The sequence below is a fragment of the Epinephelus lanceolatus genome, chromosome 8 (genome assembly GCF_041903045.1).
Source record: "Epinephelus lanceolatus isolate andai-2023 chromosome 8, ASM4190304v1, whole genome shotgun sequence".
NCBI classification, from domain to species: domain Eukaryota; kingdom Metazoa; phylum Chordata; class Actinopteri; order Perciformes; family Serranidae; genus Epinephelus; species Epinephelus lanceolatus.
Window position 1 is genome coordinate 45284894 of NC_135741.1, and position 15630 is coordinate 45300523.

General features: G+C 46.5%; 1 protein-coding gene and 1 long non-coding RNA gene across 2 annotated transcripts in view; both read left to right on the forward strand.

Moving 5' to 3' along the window:
- Positions 1 to 15630, forward strand: part of clcn6 (chloride channel 6) — a 178324-nt gene that overhangs the window by 134251 nt on the left and 28443 nt on the right. The window lies entirely within an intron of this gene.
- On the forward strand, positions 1055 to 15332 carry LOC117258739 (uncharacterized). The gene is made up of 2 exons (XR_013491961.1): positions 1055 to 11717; positions 13687 to 15332. It is a non-coding gene; the product is annotated as an uncharacterized LOC117258739 (long non-coding RNA).

Sequence of the window (15630 nt, forward strand, 5' to 3'; positions counted from 1 at the left end):
CGGCTCTTAATTTATAACTTTAAACCAGTTTTAAGCCACGTCTAATGAACTACTTTTAATGATTTTATTTGTTTAAAGTCTGTTCGTTTGGCCGGATGGCTGATCTTGTGTTTTTGATCAGCGGATTTTGAGCTTTTTGGACACGGGTGACTGGTGACACAGCCGCACCCCAAACTTCATTAGAGTTTCACTAACTTTTAGCAACAATCTAGTTTTTCTCTGCTCTACAACTGGATTAACTACAATTATACTGCCTGCCTGAGAGTGAAAGTCCCTGTGAACACTTCGGCCACCCCAGAAGCCTTTTTACACCTTCTGTGCCATTTTCTGGACACCGGAGTGACTGCAGCTACCTGGCGAAACTCACTGGTTTCTCCCGGACACACATTCACATCTACACACCGGTAAGTCCCGCTTTCTACCAGACCTCAACCCACCCTGATCTGAATCAACACACTTTTGGAGTCCCCGTGCGTAAGTTTGTAAGTTTTTAAGTTTTTACTGTGGCTCATACCAAAAAAAAAAAAAAACAAAACAGAGTTTGTTTTCTGCTTCCATGGCTCCACTCACCTCTCCACACCACTGTGACAGCTGTATCCACAACACCCAGAAGATCGCGGAGCTGGAGCAGCACATTTCAAACCTCTACTGGATTAGGGATGAAGAGGCGCAGCTTGACTCCGTCGTCGCTCCAGGTCCTGGTCCCCCTGGCAATCCTGCGGATCTGGACTCAACCATCCCAGAATTTGGTCCCGGCTCCATGGATACAGCAGATCCCAACCCCACTGGCTTGGCCCCTGCTGAGCGGTCAGCCTCGGCTCCTCAGCTCCGAGCTGATGATCCAGCCGCCACAGCGACATCCAGGCCGGCCTCCTCAGTTGCAGCCCCACATCCTCCGGCGGAGGACCCGTGGCTGCTGCTGGGGGCCAAGCCTAAATGGGCGAGCAGCAGTGCAACTTTAGCTACTTTCACCTTCAGTCCAAATCCGAGGTTCAGAACTAACAGCTCCACTCCCAACCAAGAGCCATGGTCCACAGTACATGGAAAAAAGCGAGCGAGGTCCAGCCCGATACATGCTCCACCTTGTGAGCTCCAACTGGAGAACAGATATAACATCTTGAGTGTTGAGGAATTCCCTCCGCTGCAAACTGTCCATTCCCCTCCTGTTTGCCCTTCGACTGATTCACTGCCAGCAGCCCGGGGGGTTGTGGGGTCTGTTTCGGGACCCCCGTTCAGGTCCGCGACCTCCTCCTCCAGGTGCAGGATTGTGAAGGAGGCTGCTCTCAGGGCGAGACGCTCCGGTGGTCTTCCATGCTGTGAAGGGTCGTGTGAGCCCCCAGCCACCACTGAGGTTGTGACCTCTCCTCACACTCCGCAAACAGTCCCCACAGAGCAGCGGCGCTTGCCCCCTCGTCCTCGGCCACTGTTCCCCCCAACCACCGCCATAGTGGGTGACTCAATAACCAGGAACATTCGCTTTTTTAATTCCAACACCCACTGTTTTCCAGGAGCCACTCTCACAAAAATCAGAGATAAACTCTCGGACCTACTGCAATCATTTCCACACTCCATTAAACATCTGATCTTGCACATCGGAACCAACGACGTGGCCTGGGGTCAGTCTGAGCTGCTAAAGAGCGATTTTAACAGTCTGTTTTCTGCCTTAAAAGACTGCGGGATGTCAATCTTCATCAGCGGCCCTCTTCCCACACTCGGCATCGGCGCAGAGCGGTTCAGTTGGCTCCTTCAACTCCAGTCTTGGCTCCGAACCGCCTGCAATATCCACGGGTTTTATTTCATAGACAATTTTAACTTATTTTGGAACCACCCCTCCTTTTATCGACATGACGGACTTCACCCGAGCAAGTTAGGAAGCCGCGTGTTAGCAGCCAACATACAGCATACCGTACACACAATGCCACTCACACATGCGTGACTGTTTACGTGCCACACCCCCTTCTCAGTGCCTGCCTCTTCTTCTACGGAGCATTCTATAGACATTGCCTCCCATAGCTCCCCCTACAGGCTCCAGCTGCCACTAACCTCTACAGACAATCCCTCCTGCTTTCCTATTGCCCCAACTACTGGGCTAGTCTCTACTGTCCCACAATCTCCCACCTTCATACCCGTAGTAATGAACAACAGACATCACAAATGTCAAAACCACACAACCCACAATTTCCGGTATCTGCAACCACTGTCACAATCACAATCTGTCTGCAAAGCTGGTCCCAAGTCTCTTAAGCTGGCATTGTTGAATGCTCGCTCGATCAACAACAAATCATTCACGCTGAATGATTTTTTCATCGCTAGAGATTTAGATTTCATGTTTTTCACCGAGACCTGGCAAAGGGATGAAGATTATGTGTCCATGAAGGAGCTATGCCCGCCTGATTGTGCATTCATATGTGCCCCAAGGACCACTGGCCGCGGTGGTGGCCTTGCTTTGTTGTACAAAGACAGTTTCTCCTCGAGGAGAGTGAATTGTGGAACTTTTACCTCATTTGAACTGCTTATTTCTAAAGTTGGCTGCTCTAACCCGTTTTATTGTATTTTAATTTATCGCCCTCCTGGTATTAATGGCACCTGTCTGGCTGAATTCAGTGACTTTTTGGCTTCCATCACTAAATTTCAAAGAATCTTAATGCTTGGGGATTTTAATGTGCCTGTAAATGACACCACAAACTCCTTTGCTAATAATTTTATAAATCTCACCGAATCTTTTCATTTTGTGCAACATGTCAATGGCCCGACACACATTAAGGGAAACACGCTGGACCTTGTTTTTACACTTGGTTTGGACATTGATTGTATCGTCTCTGAGGAGCTGCCTGTCACGGATCACAACTGCATCCTGTTTAATTTGTCTATTATTTCTGATTGTTCAACCAGCAAGCGTACAAAACTCACCCGTATGTTAAATAACCTCTCTGCTGAGAAATTCTCATTCGCTTTTAACAGTGTGGCGCAGCCTGTTAGTATTAATGTTGACGTTGACTCCCAAGTTTTAACTTTTAACTCACACTGCACTGTTATTCTTGATAAGATTGCTCCTTTAAAGCCTCGAACTATCCCCGCAGCTAATTCCACTCCCTGGCTGAACGACGACATCCGCTGCCTTCGTCGTAAATGTCGGAGAGCTGAGCGCTTGTGGAAATCAAGCAAGCTTCATGTACATCGTCTTTATTTTAAAGAACTGTTGGCTGAATTCAATTCTGTTGTTAGGGTAGCCAGAGCCTCTTATTTTAAAAATCTCATCATCTCCAACAAGAGAAATCCCAGGGTCATTTTTGACACTATAAGTAGCATTACTGGTGCGCAACCGCCTGCTCTACCTGTGTCCTCTGATGAGGACTGTAGCAATTTTTTAATGTATTTTGTGAATAAGGTTGCCAGTGTCAAGGCCAGTATAACACCCTCCTCCTCCTCCTCCCTTCCTGATCCTCCCACACAACAGTCAATTATTGACAATTTCTCACCTGTTTCCTTACAAGACTTAGCAGATCTTGTGTGCACTATGAAGATCTCTTCTAGTCCGCTGGATATCCTGCCCACAACTTTGCTGAAAAATGTTTTCAGCACTATTGGTCCATCTCTGCTCTCCATAATCAATAGCTCACTGGTTTCTGGTTGTGTCCCGTCCCATTTCCCTTTGACACTGCTGATCACCACATCCTTTTAGACAGGCTGAGGGACAGGGTAAGAATCTCAGGGACCGCTCTTCATTGGTTTAAATCCTATCTGTCTGATCGATCCTTTTCTGTGGCTGTTGGCCCTCATAAATCAGAGTTTGCCCCCCTTTCTTGCGGGGTGCCCCAAGGTTCAGTGCTTGGGCCTATCCTCTTTACGCTATACATGCTCCCTCTCAGAGATGTCATCAGCAATTTTGAAAGTATCTCATACCATATGTATGCAGATGACCTCCAGTTAGATTTTTCTTTTAACCCTGATAGGACCAATGGAATTGACTCACTGTATGATTGTATGAATGTAATTAAGGACTGGATGTCTTCTAACTCCCTTCAGTTGAACGCAGCTAAAACTGAGATTTTAATTATTGCACCTGATGCCTCAGCATCTAAAGTGGCCAGCTGCAGCCTCAGTGCAAATGTGTGCCCCAAGTTGAGAAACCTTGGGGTCACATTTGATCAGGCCATGCTCTTCAATGACCACATCAAAACTGTCACTCGCCCCTGCTTTTTCCACCTCAAAAACATTTCCAAACTCAGATCCATGTTAACTTATTCCGAGCTAGAAATGATCATCCATGCTTTTATTTCCTCATGTCTGGATTACTGTAATTCTCTTTTCACCTGTCTAAATAAAACTTCATTAGACCGCCTCCAGCTGGTCCAGAACGCTGCCACCAGGCTTCTGTCCAGATCTCATAAGTTCACTCACATCACTCCAGTCCTGGCATCCCTGCACTGGCTCCCTGTTAATTTCAGGATCCAGCACAAGATTCTAACCATCACTTACAGAGCCCTCCATGGTCAAGCACCTGCATACTTGACGGATCTGGTGTCCTTTCACTGTCCTGTCAGGTCACTGCGGTCCGCTGAAGGCCTCCTACTTAATGTCCCTCACACAAGATTAAAGACGAAAGGTGATAGAGCCTTTAAGGCTGTTGCACCGAAATGGTGGAATGCACTACCTCATGAGCTGAGAGCGGCCTCTTCCGTGGACATTTTTAAAAAGCAGTTAAAAACACATGTGTTTAGGCTTGCGTTCCATTAATTGTCCATTGTATCATCTCTGTATTTCGCTGCACTTTACTTTTTATTTGTTTTTGTGTATTTTGCATTGTTTCTGTTATTGTATTTTTTGTATTTTATCTTGTGAAGCACTTTGTGAGTCCTCTCTGTGAGAAGTGCTATATAAATAAATTTACTTACTTACTTACTTACTCTCTAAGTCATCCATCAAGACCATAGGCTTCTCTGGGAAATCACAAGTCATACCACTGACAGAGCCTGTTCCAATGCTCATCGCCAATAAAGTCATATTTGCACCCCTACTCTATTCAGCTCATACACCAGTAAACCTTCCAGGCAGAGATATATTGTGCCCTCTCAAAACTAAGATCATGTGTACTCAAGATGGACTATATTTAGATTTCCCCGAGGAACCTCCACAAAGCACGATGCCACAGCTGCCCCGTTAATGCCACAGAGACACCACTGGCGTTGGTCTACTGGCTCCAACTGACCAGAAGAGTCTCACCTCAAACAGACATGGACTGAGTGGGAACCAGGGGTCAGGTTACATTTTGACACAGCACATACTCCCACTCTGCCACTGCATTGCACGTTCATGTATGACGCAGACCAGACTCATGTAGATTATCAAGAATGCTGGGACGCAGTGCTCAATAAAAAACCATGCCTGATCATTAGTGAAGACATGTATTTAGGACCTCATGGTGTGGCGGCAGCCGTCCGCCTCCCAGAAGAATTACCGGGATGGATTCAGGTGCCAAATTCTGCACCACATGTTACACTGATGATAGCAGAAGGTTATGAGTCTCATCATCTGGGTCCTATGGTCAGGCATGCACTGCAGGTGCGAGAGTGGTTACCCACCGAGAATAAAGACATCCACATTTCAGATGACAAACAGTACATCAGAATCTCTACTAAGACAGGTGATGAAGCAGTCGCAGACAAGGTACTTGTAGATGGTACTACTCCCACACAGATGGCAGTCACAGAAGAACACACACAGTTGCTGAGTAAAGTTCCACCACAGCTATGGACAGCACATAAAACAGACGTAGGCTTGATAAAATCAGCGCAACCTGTTCGCATCACACTAAAACCGCATGCTAGCCTACCATACCAGAGGCAGTATCCTCTCCAGCAGCATGCCACTGACGGTATCCGACCCACAATTGAGGGCTTGGTAAAAGCCAGAGTTCTGGTCAAGTCCCTGCAACACGGCCATTTTTCCAAATCAAGAAACCAAATTCCTCAGATTAGCAGTTAATGCAGTAGTGGAAACAGAGACGCCACATGTGCCAGATTCACACACGTTGCTTTCAAACATACCATCCGACACACAGTGGTACACAGTCATTGATTTGTGTTCAGCCTTTTTCAGTGTACCGCTACACTCAGACTCTCAATATTTGTTTGCATTCACTTATGAAGGTCAGCAATATGACCTAGCTAATTTGAACGTGCCAAGCACTGTATTACAACATGCAGATGATTTGCTTGTCTGTAGCTCTTCAAAAGAACAATGTCAAAAAGATTCAATTGCAGTGCTCACAGCATTAGCAGAGGGGGGACACAAGGTCAGTAAAGACAAATTGCAGTTCTGCCAGCAGTCTGTAGAGTACTTGGGCAGACAGTTGAGTGGGGATAAAAAGTGCATTGCCCCATCTCAAATAGAGGCAGTAAGTAAGGCTCCTCAACTGCAGACGGTGGGCCAAATGCTGTCTTTTCTCGGCATGACAGGATACAGTTGGCCATGGATTTGTGACTATGCTATAAAAACTGCTCCACTCAGAGCTTTAGTAAGAGCAGCAGGACAGACCAACAATACAACACAGCTGTCCTGGACGGAGGAAGCAGAAGGTGCATTCCAAGCCTTAAAAATAGACATGCAGTCTGCTCCAGCGTTAGGCACTCCTAACTACTCCAAGCCTTTTCATCTCTACGTAGCAGAGAAATCTGGGTTTGCGTGTGCTGTCCTGATGCAAGACACACCCACAGGTAAACAACCACTAGTATATTACAGCACTAAGCTTGATAACATAGAGGCCAGTTTGCCTCCCTGTTATCAGGGGCTAGCCGCAGCTGTCTTTACATTTCAAAAAGCATCCTTGTTAACAGTGGGACATCCTGTAACTTTGTACACCTCTCACCAGCTTCATGCCCTGCTGACAAGTCCCAGATTCGTTTTGACACAAGCCAGACACACAGGATATGAGGTCATCCTGTCCGCAGCAAGAGCTCAACATTCAACGATGTACTATCATTAATCCGGCCACCAAAATGGTTCTACCCACAGAAGGTATACCACATGACCATCTTCATGACACAGACAAATTTATGCACGCTCAAGAAGATTTGCACAATCAGCCCATTTCAGCTGCACTCACATTGTTTGTTGATGGTTCCTGCTTTCAGGACGCCACAGGTAGTCATGCAGTCTATGGAATTGTACAGCTCAACAACGATCAGGATTTTGTGACTATACAATCATGTAAACTTGCTCAGCCCTGCTCCACCCAGCTTGCAGAGATAAAAGCTCTAACAGCAGCGTGTAGATTAGCAAATGGAAAGTCACTGAATGTATATACAGACTCAACATATGCATATGGAGTGTGCCACATCCACGCAAACATTTGGAAACAGAGAGGGTTTCGCAGAGCAGACGGCACCCCAGTGACACATGGGGAGGCCACTGTTGACCTGTTGGAGGCTATGCTCCTCCCCAAAAACCCTAGTCATAATCAAATGTCCAGCCCACCAAAAGACTGATTCGTTGATAGCCAAGGGTAGTAATCTAGCTGATGTAGCAGCCAAACAGGCAGCAATAGGTGCAGTAATGGTACCCATATTAACCATACAAGACTGTGAACCCCTCACTACCATGCCTTCTCTTGTAGCTGCGCAAAACAGAGTAAGTAAGGCTGAAAAACGACTGTGGATCAAGCGTGGCGCCATCAGAACACAAGCACAGGGGCCAACAAATGGTCTCTGGCGAGATAGTCATGGCAATTTTGTACTACTGACCATGTTGCTGCGACATGCTATAATTTGGGCGCATGGTAGTGACCATTGGGCAAGGGGGGAGATCCTACGGAAATTGCAAGCAACATGGTGGTCACCATTCATGGCAGCCACGGTAGATAGAGTACTAAGCGAATGAGATACTTGCGCGAGATAAAACATCAGGAAAGTTTTTACAGCCCCACTGGCGCATATACCACCTCCAGACGGTCCTTTTAGACACCTCATGTTAGACTACATAGACATGGGAGCACAATCCAGAGTAAGAGGAATGAGATACGTCTTGTTAGTCATATGCAGATACAGCCGATGGGTAGAAGCAACAGCCACAGCCAATTCAGATCACAGAGCAGTTGCAAAATTCCTCTGCCGAGAAGTCTTCCGGAGATTTGGGATGCTGGACACCATATCATTGGATAACGGAAAACACTTTGTATATAATGTAATACAAGAAACACTGAAGCAACTATCAAACAAAAGTTTGTCTACCACCCTCAATCACAGGGGGCAGTAGAAAGAGCAAATGGGATTCTGAAAACAAAAACAGCTAAAATAGTAGAAGATAGTGGGGACAAGCTTAACTGGGTGGATGCTTTACCGCTTGCACTAATGTCAATGCGCTCACAAGCCAGCAGAATCACGCATCTAATGCTGCGTTCACACCAAATGTGAATTCGCAAATTCGCGCGTCAAGATTACATACAAAGTCAATGAAAAGACGCGATGGACGCGATAGAGGCGTCTAGCATGGCGCGATAGACGCAAAATTCGCATCCAACGCCTCATCGTTCGAGTTGAAAATATTGAACTTTTGAGGCGAATTCGCGTGACGCTGTGCCGCGAAAGCCAATCAGCGTTGAGATTCTCCCGACATCACTGGCGTGTGTCAACAACGTCCAGTTGTTGACACAACAATAAACTGCTACTCACCGGAGACAGATGGACAGACGCTCTGCAGCTGAAATGGAGCGCCTGTAGTTGGTGTCCTGCCGGGAGATCCTGGCGCCAACCCTCGCCAACAGGTCCTCAAACTGGGCCCCAGTCAGCCTGAAGTACTGCTGAAAGCGGCTGTCATCCAGACGGAGTTCCTGGAGGAGGTGGTCAAACTCGCTGAGCTGGATGCGCTTCTGCAGGATAGGGTGAACCCAAAAACGACGGCGTTTGGCCCTCCGACGCATCTGGGACTTCCAGAGCAGGTACAAAGCAGCAATGGTGGTTATCTCAGCCATGGTTGTCAGTGGCTACCCGGAGCTATATGATACTACGTGTCTACTCTACAGAGACCGCAGCAAAAAGGAGCAGGCTTGGGTGAAAGTCGCCGAGGAGACTGGTCTACTTGGTAAGTTCTGTAAATATGTGTCTTTAATTAGTTTGCAGAATGGTTGTACTATGAACGTTAGCACTCGCTTAGCTCCAGTTAGCACAGCCGGCTTCCCCGCTACTCGCGCGAATGATGCAACAACGCGAATTAACAAAATGGTCCAGTGTCCATACTCGCGCGTTACGCGCGGCGCGTTATGAGTGAGTAATTCGCTTCACTCGCGCCCGGTGTGAACGCTAGTGATGGCCAAATGAAGCCTCATGAAGCATTTTCTTTATTTTCTGAGCCCACTAGATGGCGCTTTTTGTTCATCAAAAGGTTGAAAGCACACTGAATTGCCATTCTTTGAGCCTCTCTCTTTAAGCCATGAGTGCCATCTAGTGGGCTCAGAAAGTAAAGAAAATGCTTCATGAGGCTTCATTTGACCATCACTAGTGAACGCTACATAACACCGCATGAAATGCTTACGGGTCGACCCATGCCAATACCAGGGCCATCTTCCAGCAGGTGAAAGGGGCCACAGAGGACAGACGAGTCGAGATCCCAGAGGACCTTCAGAAGATGCCTCCCCGCAGGAGCAAGGGACAAGGCGATCCTCACGCTTGGTGGCCAGGCGGAATCGGAGCAGGGCCCAGAGTGACAGCAGTGGGTCACTGCCAGGGAGGGTATCACCAGAGAGCACCACGGAGGGGAGTACCTCCTCCACAGTGGCTAGTGATGAGTCTCATGAGTCGACACCTGACAGCTGCAGGGATGATGATGAAGGCGCAAGGACAGCAAGAGCAGAGGAAATTGAGGAAGCTGCAGAAGAAGAAGAAGGCCGCAGCACAGAAACAGGCGCAGCAGAGAGCCAAGAAAGTGCAGACGCAGACACAGGAGACACAGACACAAGGGGTGCAGACACAGGAGATGCAGGCTCAGAACAGGGAACAACAGACCAGCAGGCCATATAGCCAGAGAAGTTCAGATGTAGGAGGCCAAACCAGTATAGGAGGAGGAATTCAGGCAGGGATAATAGCTGCAGTGCTACTAACATTACTGCTTATCATGACAGGGGTGAAGCCAAGTGAGGGAGCAGAACAGAGCGATCAGGATCAGGGGCAGATGGACCATTGTTTACTCGCACTAGGATCCATGGCTGTAAAACAAGGACAGATGCCTAGCGGGGAAATAGTGCAGCTGACCTACTATAAGTCACACGCTTATGATGATGTGTTGGAGGAAGATCCAGGAAATATTAGGCTGCATGGCTGGTCTATAGGACCACAATGTAGAGCAGAGGGGATGGTGACAGCAAGAGTCTGGTGTGACAATGAAGGTTGTCCCAACATAGACACCGGGCACATAGTACCCGTAGAACTTGCTCAGCAATGGCTCGAACTAAAATCAGAACCCCGCAGGAGAACCAGAAACGCGCCAGCACAAGACTAGAACTACCACGTGGAGATCTAATGTGTTTTACCAGTGGTTAGAGTACTCCGCCAAACAAGTAACCAACAGCTCGTGCATAGCCTACCACAGATAATTAGGCCTACCCAGAGTTAGGCCCCTCCCAGGTATAGAGGATTGTGAATGACGAGACACCTATTTTGCACAGTGTACCATGTGGATGGCGGCAGGGAAAACCAATTACGCTAATAATAGTGAAATCTGCCCAATACGTCTGAAAGGGGCTCCTGAGCAAATTAAAAAAGAATTTCAAGTACCACCAGTAGTGCATTTGGCTCAAGATATTGTATTTCCTTTTTATGTAGCCCGAGGGGACATCGACCATTGGCTAGAGAATTCCACTAGCAGCAGCAACAACACGCTTGAGGCGGAACAATTGATCCAGTGCTGGTAGGAAAGTGCCACCCATAAGCAAACTAATCAGACTTGGATCGCAAAAGTGTGTCAAACCGTAGAAAAAGCTAAGATTCAATGTCACCAGGTGGTAAGCAGCACAGCTAAAACCTCATACGTTATGGGGCGCAATCTCACTCACGCCACATTTGGATTTATGACCTTAGCAAAGGTATGGATCCCTAGCAGATATATTCCATAGGAGATGACTGGATAGGGACAGGTAGAGGATTAGGTGCTATGCCATTTGTAGGGACTATAATGAACACCCAGTACATAGCACGTAATAGCCGCTGGGTAAACTATTTGTGGTACAATCAACAGAGGTTCGTAAATTGATCTATAGCAGCACTGGAAGGTGTGAGTGAACAGTTCCATGCTACATCCCTAATGACTATGCAGAACAGACTTGTCATCGAAACAACGTTAGCCCCAGACCAAGGTGTCTGTGATATAATAGGGGAAGAGTGCTGTACAGCCATCCCCATGAATACAGGTGAAGATGGCAACCTGACTCAAGCTTTAGAAAACATACGTAGACTAAGAGACCAACAAGTAAAACACTCCAATTGGAACACTAAAACCTCATCAATTCTTGACTGGTTAGAAAAGTTGGAAAAATCTTACGAACTATAGGAGTAATATTTGGACTTGTTCTATTGACTATTCTCTTGATAATCTGTTGCGTCCTTCCCTTAATACAGGTCCTGATAAGAAGGGCCATGAGAGCGGCCACGGGACAATTTGTTATGCTGATACAACAGCCGGAAAGGCTACCCAACAGAGGAGAATTGTGGGGACTAGACGAACCGTGGGTAAGACCATATGCACCCAAAAGATTGAACAACGATTTATATGAGACCATGATTGACAATACGGACGTACAGTACAGGCCAAAAGTTTGGACACACCTTCTCATTCAATGCGTTTTCTTTATTTTCATGACTATTTACATTGTAGATTCTCACTGAAGGCATCAAAACTATGAAACACATGTGGAGTTATATACTTAACAAAAAAAGGTGAAATAACTGAAAACATGTTTTATATTCTAGTTTCTTCAAAATAGCCACCCTTTGCTCTGATTACTGCTTTGCACACTCTTGGCATTCTCTCGATGAGCTTCAAGAGGTAGTCACCTGAAATGGTTTCCACTTCACAGGTGTGCCTTATCAGGGTTAATTAGTGGAATTTCTTGCTTTATCAATGGGGTTGGGACCATCAGTTGTGTTGTGCAGAAATCAGGTTAATACACAGCCGACAGCCCTATTGGACAACTGTTAAAATTCATATTATGGCAAGAACCAATCAGCTAACTAAAGAAAAACCAGTGGCCATCATTACTTTAAGAAATGAAGGTCAGTCAGTCCGGAAAATTGCAAAAACTTTAAATGTGTCCCTAAGTGGAGTCGCAAAAACCATCAAGCGCTACAACGAAACTGGCACACATGAGGACCGACCCAGGAGAGGAAGACCAAGAGTCACCTCTGCTTCTGAGGATAAGTTCATCTGAGTCACCAGCCTCAGAAATCGCAAGTTAACAGCAGCTCAGATCAGAGACCAGATGAATGCCACACAGAGTTCTAGCAGCAGACCCATCTCTAGAACAACTGTTAAGAGGAGACTGCGCCAATCAGGCCTTCATGGTCAAATAGCTGCTAGGAAACCACTGCTAAGGAGAGGCAACAAGCAGAAGAGATTTGTTTGGGCCAAGAAACACAAGGAATGGACATTAGACCAGTGGAAATCTGTGCTTTGGTCTGATGAGTCCAAATTTGACATCTTTGGTTCCAACCGCCGTGTCTTTGTGAGACGCAGAAAAGGTGAACGGATGGATTCCACATGCCTGGTTCCCACTGTGAAGCATGGAGGAGGAGGTGTGATGGTGTGGGGGTGTTTTGCTGGTGACACTGTTGGGGATTTATTCAAAATTGAAGGCACACTGAACCAGCATGGCTACCACAGCATCCTGCAGCGACATGCCATCCCATCTGGTTTGCGTTTAGTTGGGCGATCATTTATTTTTCAACAGGACAATGACCCCAAACACACCTCCAGGCTGTGTAAGGGCTATTTGACCAAGAAGGAGAGTGATGGAGTGCTGCGGCAGATGACCTGGCCTCCACAGTCACCGGACCTGAACCCAATCAAGATGGTTTGGGGTGAGCTGGACCGCAGAGTGAAGGCAAAGGGGCCAACAAGTGCTAAACACCTCTGGGAACTCCTTCAAGACTGTTGGAAAACCATTTCAGGTGACTACCTCTTGAAGCTCATGGAGAGAATGCCAAGAGTGTGCAAAGCAGTAATCAGAGCAAAGGGTGGCTATTTTGAAGAAACTAGAATATAAAACATGTTTTCAGTTATTTCACCTTTTTTTGTTAAGTACATAACTCCACATGTGTTCATTCATAGTTTTGATGCCTTCAGTGAGAATCTACAATGTAAATAGTCATGAAAATAAAGAAAACGCATTGAATGAGAAGGTGTGTCCAAACTTTTGGCCTGTACTGTATATGAGCATATGTCTGACAACCTAAACCTATATAAGCCAATGAAGGGGAACCTGAAAGAGGAATACGAGGTCGTATAGAGGGAGAGCCAATTCAGGGTAAGAAATAACCAAATAATTGGCAATAGATCCAGGTAAACCTTGCTGTTACCAAACCCATACTAACAATCGACTGATTAACATATATAGGTTATTTATACCACGGGGCAGTTAGAAGGAAAAGGAGGAAAAGAGGGAAGTGAATTGAACTAAACAATGTCCTTTACAACACATAGATAGGTGCAGAGCATGGCTAGCAGTTGGAGATCCCCGTATCCAAAGCAGCAGAATCCAGGGTTGGCCTGCCAAGAGCGCCCAGCCATGCCGGAGTGCCCAGACCACTCCAACCCATCTCCCAGGCTGACCAACTGACCCCCATTCGCGTATGTGCCTCAAGGAGGAGCCCTCATTGAAGCCCATTGGTACCAGTACGCGCCGATGACCTCGCCAGGAACCTACGTGCCACCGCTTATGCAGCCGCCATTGACGAACATCCCGAACTGGACTCCCATCGACCCCTTCAACCCAACTGACAACGCACACCTGTGCCACCAAGACCATTGTCCCGAGCCACCAGAGTCCTGTTGCAACGCCAATATAACGTATGGCCTGAGGCGGTGGAAAGACATCTCTGAGAGCTGCAAAACGAGACGCCCACCACTGAGAGATACAAGCAGCTCATGGATGAACTGCACACCCAACTCTATGATGTTCCTGCAAAATTCTACCATCGACTAGTGTGCAGCCTCCCTCTAGAGCTGCGATATAGTCTGTGCAAGCTGCGCCATTACACCTACAAACGCAGGATGGTGGAAAATCGCTGGGGTACTGAAGGAGCAGCATGAATGGGATCAACAGGAGAAGATCAACCTGCGTGCTCGAGTTCGCATCCTGACAGGAGACAACCAAAACCTGCAACAGCAGCTGGCAACCTATCAGGAGTTGAAGTTTGAGATCGCGATACTGAAGGATCAAGTTGCAGCTTACCGCCGTCTGCGTATGGCTAGGACGTCGGCTTATGTTTCCACTGACTCTATTAACCAGTGACTGTGCTATATCAACCGTTGCAGGATTACTAGGGTGTTCCACTCACTGTAATCGTTCTATAATTATGTATACACTGGAGTGATGATGTATCCCACTGTGACTTATCTTGTGTGTTGCACTACTTAACAATCACCTTTCTAGGTTTTAGATTAAACACTGTAACAGAGTGACATTCACCTTTCTAGGTTTTAGATTAAACACTGTAACAGAGTGATATTACACATTGAGTGCCTTACCCTTGTTGTGCCTATACCAAGCTGTAATCAGTAGAATGTAGTGTGTTTAATGTTTGGCTAATCACTTGGGTAGAGTAGGACTTTGCAGTCCCAGAGGAGGGAATATATTTTTTTTTTCCCTCTGTTAAGCTTGCTGATTCATGTAGATTGTAGTATGGGACCTTCTGGTCCCAAAAGGGGGGACATATATATTTTCCTCCCTCACTATTTAGTGGGACTTGTTAGCCCCAAAGGGGGGAATGTAGTGTAATGTACTGATTTACTGTAGTGTTTACACTGTACCTTTAAGTTGACCTTTAAAAATACGTGTTGAAGCAATGTACTCTGTGCACTGACGAATCACACACTAGTTTATTATTTCATGTATTCCTATGACACACACATACACTCATTGAGCATTTAAGCATTGTGGTGGAGAAGAACCTAGGATTCACTGTGCATCATTTCTAAAAATAGCATGAGGATGGGCTCAGAAACACTGGTGGAAAGTTAGGGGAATTCCAGCTTGTCCTGATATGACTCTGGTAAGAGGAGACGGTCTTAGACTGCCCAGGAAAGCATTACAAGTGCAAGTAGATAGGCTGGCTTTAGGAAGAACGGAGAAATGTGACACCGTTATGGAGGGTAGGATGAAAGGAAAAAAAGTGGAGACTCAGCAGAAATGTGACACCATTATGTTTCAGCTCCAAGGGGGAAAGATTAAAGAAAAAGACAACTCAGCAGAAATCTTCACAATAAAAACGAGAGCGCAGACAAAGACATTCCAGTCCTGCTCTAGAGCTTGACTCATTGAGTTGATGTGTCCTGATGCCTGCGAGCACATTAAAATCTGTTGTACCTGATTCTACGTGTCTCCAGTGATTTTTTTGACTTCTGAGTATTTGAGTTTTTGATATT